The following is a 10972-nucleotide window of genomic DNA, read 5'->3' as shown; positions in this document are numbered from 1 at the left end:
TTGTTTAACCATAACTAGGGTCTTCCTGAATCAACTACTAACTACTCGTTGGCTCATTCTCATATCAATATTCCGCGTAATCTTTCTTTGGTTATTTCCTTTGTCTTAACTTACATCTTGCACTAGTTCCTTATCTATCAATAATATCTCGGGTAGGAACCCTTACTTCCTTTCCTTGACGTCGTGCTTGCATAATGTTCTGGAATCGTAGAATAACTGTAGGATTCGGATAAATGTAATCTCATTCATTTCTCATGTTTATCGCATTCTTCCTTTATCATTCCATAGTTATTAAAACCACTTAATTCTGACTTAATGCCACATCACTCCATATCCCCCTCCCCTTTCGGGGAGTACTTAAGATTTAGTGCTACGATCATCTATGTATAGATGTTTTACCCCTTCATCTTTGGCGTCCTTCCACATCATCGATGATCTTTATTCGCCTCGCGGTAATCCTTCTGTACCAAGGATAACGAAATTCCTTCGTCGCGAGGGTGACACTTAGTGTAACTGGCACATGAATCTTCTTCTGTTGTCCATTCTATTATCACGGGAGCGCAATCTAAAATTCTCATGATGCCGACCATTATCAAATCACTCAATCCCTAATTCATATTTATTTTATCTTATTCACCAGTTCATACTAATTTCTATTACTCTGGGGTCCAACTTTTGCTTCTGGTAGTCGCGTTGGAGTCACAAACTTACTTCTCTAAATGAGGATATGACTTTATGGCCTATACTCTTTTGTTGTCTCAAGGCCTGTCACCTCTCGTCTTTTCCTTCACTTGACTATAGACTCTGTAATACTGTCATCTTTTTGATCTACCGTTGTCAGCCATGTATCACATCTTACTCATAATGCTTCATTAACTCTCTTCTTGTTTCTCGCTAACATTTATGTCTATCACTTTATTCTGAAAACTCGAACAAGACATTCTTTTGCTTTTATCTCCCCTTGCTCCATCTACTGGCTCTTTGGGTTGCCTAACATTCTTTCTCCATTAGGGATGGGAGCTACACTAAGATAATATTTATTCCTTGGCTTCCAGTGCCTATCTTTATAGTATTCATATCTAGTTGTACTATTTTAGAGTGCACCCTCTGGGTGTCTCACAAGGAGATCTATTATCACCTCTGTAATATCCTTCGGAAATGTCAGCTAACGCTAACAATCCATTTACCATTTTGGGTTACCCTAACCCCAGTTAGATCCTGATATCCTGCCTTCTCTTATACTACTTATGTTAGGCCTTGTAGGGCATAAATGAGATAGGTATAGCCAATTGTACATACTTCTGTTATTGTTGAAGGTAACTCAAAAATGCTCATATTTCTCTGCTTGAATTGTAAATACTGTTAATCTTCATTAACTGGGTACCTCCCACCCTTCTTCACCTTGCTTATTTTACTTGCTGAAACTTGTGTCTACCTTCCGATTCTATTATTCTTTTTTACCGTATAAGTGGATAGACATTCCTACCTTAGGGATCCTTATCAAGAAGCTTACACGTCTTAGTACACACATGATCTGTTGAATACCTCATATTTATCCATCATAAGCATGATGCAAAAATCGAGCTCCTCTAACTCAACTCTTCCATAACTATATTTCTTACCAACCGCCTTCCTAGATGCAGACATCATCATATTATGAATAAAACAAAGTTTAGAAAATTGAGTTCTTACAACTGAGCTCTACCACATGATCTAGAGTAAGAAGAAAGAGTAACAGTCCTAAATGTCATGTAGCCTCCTGCTTATAAGTGTGGTGCACAACATACCCATAAACAAGACTCTACTAGACAAGGCTTGTAGACTCCCTAGGACAGAACTACTCTGATACCACTTTTGTCACGACCCAACCCGATGGGCCGCGACGGGCAACCGGTACCTTACTCAACCGAGTACCAACGTAATGTATCTTTCTTATTACATTATCATATACACATGACATACAAGCCTAATAGGCCAACATCATTCATTTATAAACTCAAAACATAGGCCGACAAGGCCGTATAATCTTTCACGTACACGACATATGTCTACAAGCTTCTAAGAGTACATAAATGTCATAAAGGTCGGGACAGGGCTCCGCCATACTAATCAGTACATGTCCTAATCATACTGACCACATAAGCAACTCCGGAATAAATGGAGTGCACCAACATCTCCCGCTGAGCTGATCGCCTACTTTGAGGACTCTCGACCTGTCTATCGAGACCTGCGGGCATGAACTGCAGCGTCCCCAGGCAAAAGGGACATCAGTACAAATAATGTACCGAGTATGTAAGGAATGAAAATCAGTAAATAATAGACATGAGAGAAACATGGAGTAAAAGACTCGACATATACGTCTGCATAGCTCTGTAAATTATTTCATTTTTTATAATGTCATGGATATGCGTAAAAATGTCATACCATGCATAGGTATATGCGTTCATAATATCATCAAGCCTCTGAGGGCATCCCATCATATCATTTTGGCCACTGTGGGCAAATCATCAACGTATACCAGCTGATCAGGTGGTGGTGTGTATATAACGTCATAACCTTTTTTCCATATCCCATATATATATATATATGCGTATATAATGCCATCTAGTCATGGGTCAATGTACTTGTATAAATGCATGAAATGCATAAGAAATACGTTAATATGATTTCTCGGAATGTCATAAAAATAATATACATGTTAGATAAACTTTATCAAATACGTATTTTTCTAAGACCCGTGAATAGAAGATATAATAATAATTCACATGGAAAATCAAGAATAAAGACACCCCTAGTATTTCTATGAATAGAGTCCTTTATGGAAGTTGTGCATTTGCTCGTTTCGTTCGTGTCGTATAGATCATGCCAAAAATAAAGAAGGGATAGTCTTAACATATCTGAGTCGATTCTCTTGATAATCCCTCTAACACACGTCAATTGTGACAACACGTAACGGCAAGATCGGAGTAGGAAAACATCCGTATGATATTTTTGATAAAGATTATACCGTACTCCATTATAATTGCCCAATCTCACATTCTGATATATGACTCTCATATTCTTAAGAATGAATATGTGACTTTCATGTTCTTAAGACTTAAAATAGCCCTCCTTTATTAAAAGGATATGTGATTAACTTCTAGCCTTACCATGCTTGTTGTATTTGATAGAAGAATAATGATCTATAACCATGGTATATAGAGTCTACCAGTAATCATTGCAAGAGCACGCCCCATTCTTAAAATGGTGGAAACGGTTTGAATCTCTCACAATAATTTCCTTTTCTATTAGCTTTGATGATAACTTCATAAAGTTGTGGCAATCCAAACAAATACGGATGTTCTTTATAATTTTAATGGCACTGCAGCTAACTTTCTTTACAACTCCGACATCTTAATGTTTGCCACATAATCAAATGACTTAAAGAGTCACAATTCTTGGGGGTGGCTTGCTGCCACGTGGGGAGGATCTAACTTTATCCAACTCTTTAATTTAATCACTAATCTCCCACTAAAATTAATAATTATCCGATTATCTATATAATTAAAAATTATCTCAAATTACTTAAAATACTACTCACTTTTAACACACCTTATACACCTTACTATCATGGTCATGTGGTACCTTGTATGGCATTAGTCCATAAATACCGGATATTTCAGCTCGGGCCGTAATTTATCTCAAAATACCAAAGTTCGACGAAATTCATTTTTTTCGATTCGTTTATCCTTTATCCTTCACGGCACTTACTTATCGCTCGTTATAAATAGCATAAATGCGTGTAACCTCAAGATAATCTCATTCCCGAGCTTCCATTTATTTATTTATGGCGTACTTTCACGTACGAAAACATGGGGTGTAACAGTAATGATCGGTCATGAATTGTTAAGCTTTTTGTCTACGTATTACAGATATTACCAAATAAGAATAGATCTGTAAGATCAAGAGAAAAACTAATTTATCACAAAAAGGGGATTTATTATTATAATGTGATGTCATTCGGATTGAAGAATGCAGGGGCTATGTATCAGCATTTAATGACTCAAATGTTCATGGATTACATTGGAAAACTTAAAAGTTTATATTAATGACATACTAGTAAAATTGATTCAGGAAGCATATCACTTAAGCCACCTAAGGAAATATTTGCAACCCTTCCATAATGCAATATGAAATTAAACTCGAGAAAATGGGCATTCAGATTAGCCTCTAGGAAATTCTTAGGATTTCTTGTTTCTAACAGAGGAATTTAAGTTATTTTGGATCAACTCAAAGCATTGATAGAATACCAATGATCTTGACGAATAAAAAAGAATTGCAACGGTTAACATGTCGCATAATAGCTCTAGGGAGATCTATTTCAAGGTCATCATAAAAGAGTTACAAGTTCTTTTCGGTGTTGAAAAAGAGAAAGGATTTCGACTGGATTCTGGATTATCAGCTGGCGCTCTGAGACTTGTAAAAGCCTCATTTATTCGCAAAGCCGCAATAAGGATAACATTTGTTGGTCTACCTAGAGGTTTCAAAGGTCTCAGTAAGTGCGACATTAGTCCGAGGGGATAAAGGTATGCAATTCCCTATATATTATGTTAGTAAATCATTATTAGATTCGAAAATAAGATATTCCCACTTAGAAAAATTGTCCTTAGCTTTAGTAGTGGCTACCCGGAAACTAAGACAGTATTTTTAGTGCCAACCGATCTTGGTGGTAACGACATTCCCATCATGGAGCATCCTCCACAAACCGGAGCTCTCAAGTTGACTAGCCAAGTGGGCGGTAGAATTTAGTGAATATGATATATCATACGAACCTTGTACTGCCATCAAGTCTCAGGTGTTAGCTGACTTTGTGGCCGATTTCAGTAGAAATATCATTCCGAAGGCCAAAAAAGAAGTTATTATTGCCTCCAAAATTGCTCAAAGAATCTAGACTCTCTTTACCGATGGGTCTTCTAACATTAGAGGGTCCGGCCTTGGAATAGTACTCATTGTTCCATCAAGAGAGAAGGTAAGGTAGTTTATAAAGTGTCATCATATAACTAACAATGACGCTAAATGTAAGGTTGTAGTTGTAAGTCTTGAGTTAGCCGGGAGACTCGGTGCAGGACACCTCAAGTTAAGAAGCGACTCCTAATGATAATCAATCAAATATATAAGGAACGTAGATGGCACGAGACCCGGATATAACAATAACTTAAAAAATTTCAATGCTCGTGGATCAGTTTCAGAAATGGATATCCGTTCAGATACCAGGGGACAAGAATGCCGAAGTAAACGCACTAGCAAATCTCGGATCAGCAGTAGAGATAGATTATTCAGGAAGCAATTCAGTGGTTTATCCATTCCATTTTGCCATCTACCAAAGAAGGAATGAGGTAAATATAGCCAATATAATTTGGGACTAGAGTAACAAATTTATGAACTACTTGCTAAACCATACGCTGCCCAAATACCGAAAAGTATCACGCCAGCTAAAAAGGTAGGCGCAACCCGGTATTGCCTCTTTGAAGGGGAACTATACCGAAGGATGTATAGTTACCCTTTAGCTAAGTGCCTCAGACTCAAACAAACAAAGTACGTCATGATATAAGTCCATGAATGGAATTGTTGAAACCATTCTGGAGATAGGTCTTTCGTCCTGAAGCTCATTAGAGCTAGTTACTACTTGGCTTCGAATGGAAGAAGACACAAAAGCATTTGTTAAAGTGTGATAAGTGCCAACGCTTCACATATCAACTACACCAAGCAGTAGAGTCATTACATTCCATCCTTTCCCCTTGGACATTTTATGAAATTGGGGATGGACAGAACATGACCGCTTTCTCAAGCTCCGAGCCAGGTAAAGCTTTTACTAGTTTTAACCGATTATTTAACTAAGTGGGTTGAAGCAAAAACATTCTCAAAATTCTGATAAAATGAAGCAATAGACTTCATATGGAGGAATATAATATGCCAGTACAGGGAACCTAAAGAGAGAGTTTGTGACAATGGGCCACAATTCATCGGAATCAAGGTGAGCGAGTTCTTAGTTGGGTGGAAAACTAATTCATGCTAAGCATCAAACAAATTCATCGGAATCAAGAGGATAACTTTATCTTGATACCATCCTAGAGCGAACGACCAAGCAAAATCATCAAACAAATTCATGCTAAGCAACTTAAAGAAATGTCTAGAAAATGCCAAAGGAAGATTACCGGAGGAGCTACCCGGAGTTTTTTGGGCATAACGGACGACGTCGAAAATAAGTACGGGAGAAAACCCCTTCTCACTCGTCTATGTGTAGGAAGCTTCAATCCCGATTAAATTAGGGAAATTGAGCCTAAGGTTTGCACATGACACCGAGAAACCCAACAAAGAGGAATAAACACTAAGTTTAGATCTAGTGGAAGGATGTCGGGAGATGACTCTAATTCGAGTGGCTGCATAGAAACAAAGAATCGAAAGATATTATAACCGCAGAGCTAATTTTTGACATTTTAAGGTAGGGGATCACGCCCTCCGTAAGGTATTTCTCACAACACAATAGCTCAACACTGAAAAGCTTGGTCCCAACTAGGAAGGCTCGTAACAAATCCATGGGACATGTCGTAAAGAAGCTTATGAATTAGAGGCCATGGACAAAAAGCAGCTCCCGACTAATTGGAACATCACACATTTGAAGCGCTACTATTTATGAAGGACTTGCCACGGATTGGTAATCCCCTTTGGTCATTTTTTATAATTGTTTATATATTTGTACTAATATTTTTAGATGACAGGCATAGCTAACCCAAACTTAATGATGATTACACTGACCCTCAGTGACTATTCAGAACCACGAACATTCCGGGTCAAGGCTAGAAAATATCTTATCAAAAGAGTCTAAGATGTTGTCTTCATCTAAAATGCTTCTTGTCCCCCTTTATTTCCTTTTTAGGAATACGACTGATGGAAGATCAAAATACTTTGAAATTGGGAATTCACTAACCAGGTCAGGACAAGTGCAAGGCCAGACCAGTGCCTAAGTTTACAAATTTCAAAATCAGACCATGGGAGAACTACACATATATATACAAGATGGAGGATAAAACGATGAACAAGGAATAGTCAAAGATTACTCCAACAAGTGACTTATTTTTATGAATGCAACCGGAGCAAATTCATCCTAAGCAATCATTCATGTATTGTCCCAATAAAAAGGATACATCCTCTTCATAGCGCCGAATAATATAAAAGGGCCCTCTTTTATCCATGTCGAATACTTAAAGTCTTTGAGTAAAAATTCCGAACATGATAAACCACAAAGAAAATATGGGTCCATGTGACTGGACGTAAAGAATAAAAGTATTTCAAAATATGGAATATTTGAAATCAAAATGAAAATGCACAAGAAATGCAGAGCAAAAAATCATCAAAACTTTAATTCATGATAAGCCCAAAATTGAGATATGAAAAATACGATATTTAAGAAGTATCACACCTACTAGCTAGAGGGTCTAGATCAGGAAGGGGTTCTATGGAGGTCTAAGTAACAAGGGAATATCCGTGAGTTAGAGTGGTCAGGGGAGGCGAAGATGGTAGATGTGCCGAAATCTGTTCCTATTTATTATCCTTTAGGAATCCCCCCTCACCCACACCAAGGTTGTACTCTCGACCGTCAAAAGAAAGATAAACTAGGAGATCCTGAATATCTTTCATTTGGACTTCACGATCCATGATTTCCCTCTCAATGTCCACCTTTTTGGCATGAACCTTATGGAAATGATTCAATCGGGTTTCCAGAGCGACCCAATTCTTGTCAAGTTCTATTTTGCCTCCAATTCTTGGTATTTTTGGGCTAGCATATCATAAGACTCTTTCAAGACAGCTCTGTTGGCACCGCTAGCCCGACCAAGCTCATCCAAAAGGGCTAAGGTAGCTTCAAACTCTTTATCTCGCGCCTCCATTTGGGAACACTTCTGTTACACCATGTGAGTCACAAGGTGACGTATAATGAATATGATACTTGTTAATCATTATTTAACTGATTGTAAAGTCATATAGATATGATGTTTGGATATAAAATATAAAATTTGGAAAAAATCGGATTTAAGTTGCGGAACAAACGACTAAGGATTTACCTTGTAACGAATCTTTTTGAGCAATATATTTCATAGTCTATATGAGGTCTTTTTGGGACATATTATATACCAAATTGAAGGTCTTAGAATTTAGTTTCCAACACTCTTAACCGTTCATTCATACGATATCCGGATAAAAAGATATAAGCATCTAAAATTGGGCCAATGCTAGGGTGACAAGCTAGCACCTCTTTAACTTTTCAAAAGAGAATATATATATATATGCCTTTAGTCTTATTTTTCTTCATTTTTCCATAGAACACGAGCAGAGAAGACCCATAAACTTATCCTTAATATTTCTACAAGGGTTTCAAAAAAGATTAACATCTCGGGTACGAAATCAAGAAGCGATAATATTAGAACGATCCCTACGACGTACGTATCATTATACCGCTTCTCTTTTTCTTTGTAGTTTGAGTTTTGGAAGGTACTTCATAGTTAATAAAATGCCTACTTTCTGTATTTAAGCTTTTAAATATCAAGAAAAGTTGATAAATTTGTTTCCTAATAGTTAGGACTCACGGGACGGTGATCGGAAGCCATGAGTTCGATTTATTCCACTTTTAGTTGACTGTTTTGTAGTCCACTCGTGTTAGAGTCATGTGCTTCTAATTTAGAAGGATAATAGGTGTCGAGAAACACCATATGTGGTAGGATAGTGGGTTGGTCGCTCATCGTTACAATTTCAGGCTAATTGATAACTTGTTGATTGGGTGTGTTATGGTATATTTGGTGTTTTTGTTGTATTAAAGGTCCCAAATTGTAGTTATGTTGTTTTTGAGTTGCTTATTGTATTGTGTTGTTGTCTCGCCTATAGTAGGCTTGAGGGAGCAGCAAAATAAGGGGAAATGCTGCGCGTTTTGTTGCAGATTAAGTTACTTTTGTTATATAAATAAGAGAGTCATCCATAGCTTGACAATAGCTTCACTGTCATTGTTGTAGATTAAGGTGCAGTGATCTGAGTTTGGCATTGTTATTAGAAAGATTTCTATAAGGTATGTTAAGGTTATCCCTTCTTTCCTTTTGGCATGATCCATATGATAGAACGAAATGAGCAAATGCGCAACGTCATAAATGACTTTATTCTTATAAGTACTAGGGTTGCCTATGTTCTTGATTCCTCACATGTCCTATTATTATATCGTCTGTTCATGGGTCTCAGAAAATACGTAAGTTGATAAAGTTTATCCGAAGGCATATTGATCTTATGAAATTCCGAGAGATCTTATTAACATACTTCTTATGCATTGCATTCATTTATACATGTACATTGGCCCATGACCAGATGGCATTATATACGCATATATTATATGTATATGGGGTATGGGGAAAGGTTATGGCGTTATATACGCACCACCACCTGATCAGTTGGTATACGTTGATGAATTTGCCTACTGAGGCCGAGATTATATGATGGGATGCCCGCAAAGGCTTGATGATGTTATGTACGCACATACCTATACATGATATGACATTTATACACTTATGCATGACATTATAAATGTTTCATGATTTACCGAGCTATTCAGACTTACAGGTTGAGTCATTTACTCCATGTTTCTTTCATGTCTTTTATATACTGATTTTTATGCCTTACATACTCGGTACATTATTCGTACAGATGCCCCTATTGCCTGGGGGCCTATTTTTTATGCCCGTAGGTGCAGGTAGACAGACTGACGGTCCCTCTTCTTAGGATCCTTGCTCAGCTAGAGCTGGTGTGCTCCATTTGATCCGGAGCTGCTATTGGGTTTTGGTACGATACTTTTGTATACATATATTAGTATGACGGGGCCCATTCCCGTCCTTTATACAGTTGTACACTCTATTAGAGGTCTGTAGACATTCATGTATAGTTGGATAGTATGTGGTCTTGTCGGCTTCTATTTTGATATATAGTTGTCCATAGCAGCCTTGTTGGCTCGCCCTACTGTATTCCGCATAAATATATGTATATATGTCTTTTGGTTATGTTTCCTCACGTATGTTATTCATATAATTCAACAATTTATTGACAGATGTTATGCATGACCTACCCCTATTTCATGTTTATATCTTAGACTTATGCTTAGGGGTGTTCGACAGGTAGGACTCGGGAACTCATCATGGCCCATCGGTTTAGGTCGTGACAAAAGTAGTATCAGAGCAGTTCTGTCCTAGCCATCTGCAGGCTATATCTAGTAGAGTCTTGTTTAGGAGTGTGTTCTGTACCACACTTATAAACATAAGGCTGCAGGACATATAGGATGTTATCTTCCCTTCTTATCTTAGATCGTGCGATATAAGGATTCATTTTACTAACAATATGTTATGTTTTCAGTAATGCCTGAGAGGACTACAGCCACCCAGAAGGGCAAGTCTATGGCTGATGAGACAATAAGTCGAGCGCCACAAGTTACCAGGGCTCGGGGAGAGTCGTAGAGTGAGACTCCATCTCAGACTTCACATACCCTGCCCTCTCAAGAGGAGATCTGAGGGGCACCAGCTCTAGCGCCTGCCCTAGTACCCCCAGCTCCTCATCCAGATGCACCGGGTCAGGAGATGAGAGATGCTATTCAACTATTGACTCGATTAGTGGCCGCACTGCCTCAGCTCCAGGAGGTAGGTATTGGTATTGCAGATAGGGCCATCAGTGCGAGGGTTCATGATTTCATTAATTTGGACCCTCAAGTATTCACTGGGGCAGATCCAAATGAGGACCCTTAGGTATTTATCGATAGGATGAAGAGGACTTTGAGGATAATGAAGGCCACTACGACTGAGTCAGTTGAGCTAGCTTCCTATAGACTTCAGGATGTTATAGTTAATTGGTACGAGTCTTAGGAGTTGTCCAAAGGTGAGGACGCTCTTCCAGCAGTGTGGCAGGAGATTAG

Source organism: Nicotiana tomentosiformis, chromosome 5, assembly GCF_000390325.3.
Source record: "Nicotiana tomentosiformis chromosome 5, ASM39032v3, whole genome shotgun sequence".
In the NCBI taxonomy this organism is placed as follows: domain Eukaryota; kingdom Viridiplantae; phylum Streptophyta; class Magnoliopsida; order Solanales; family Solanaceae; genus Nicotiana; species Nicotiana tomentosiformis.
The sequence above is the reverse complement of the archived record's forward strand: the minus strand, read 5'-3'. Positions refer to the sequence as shown.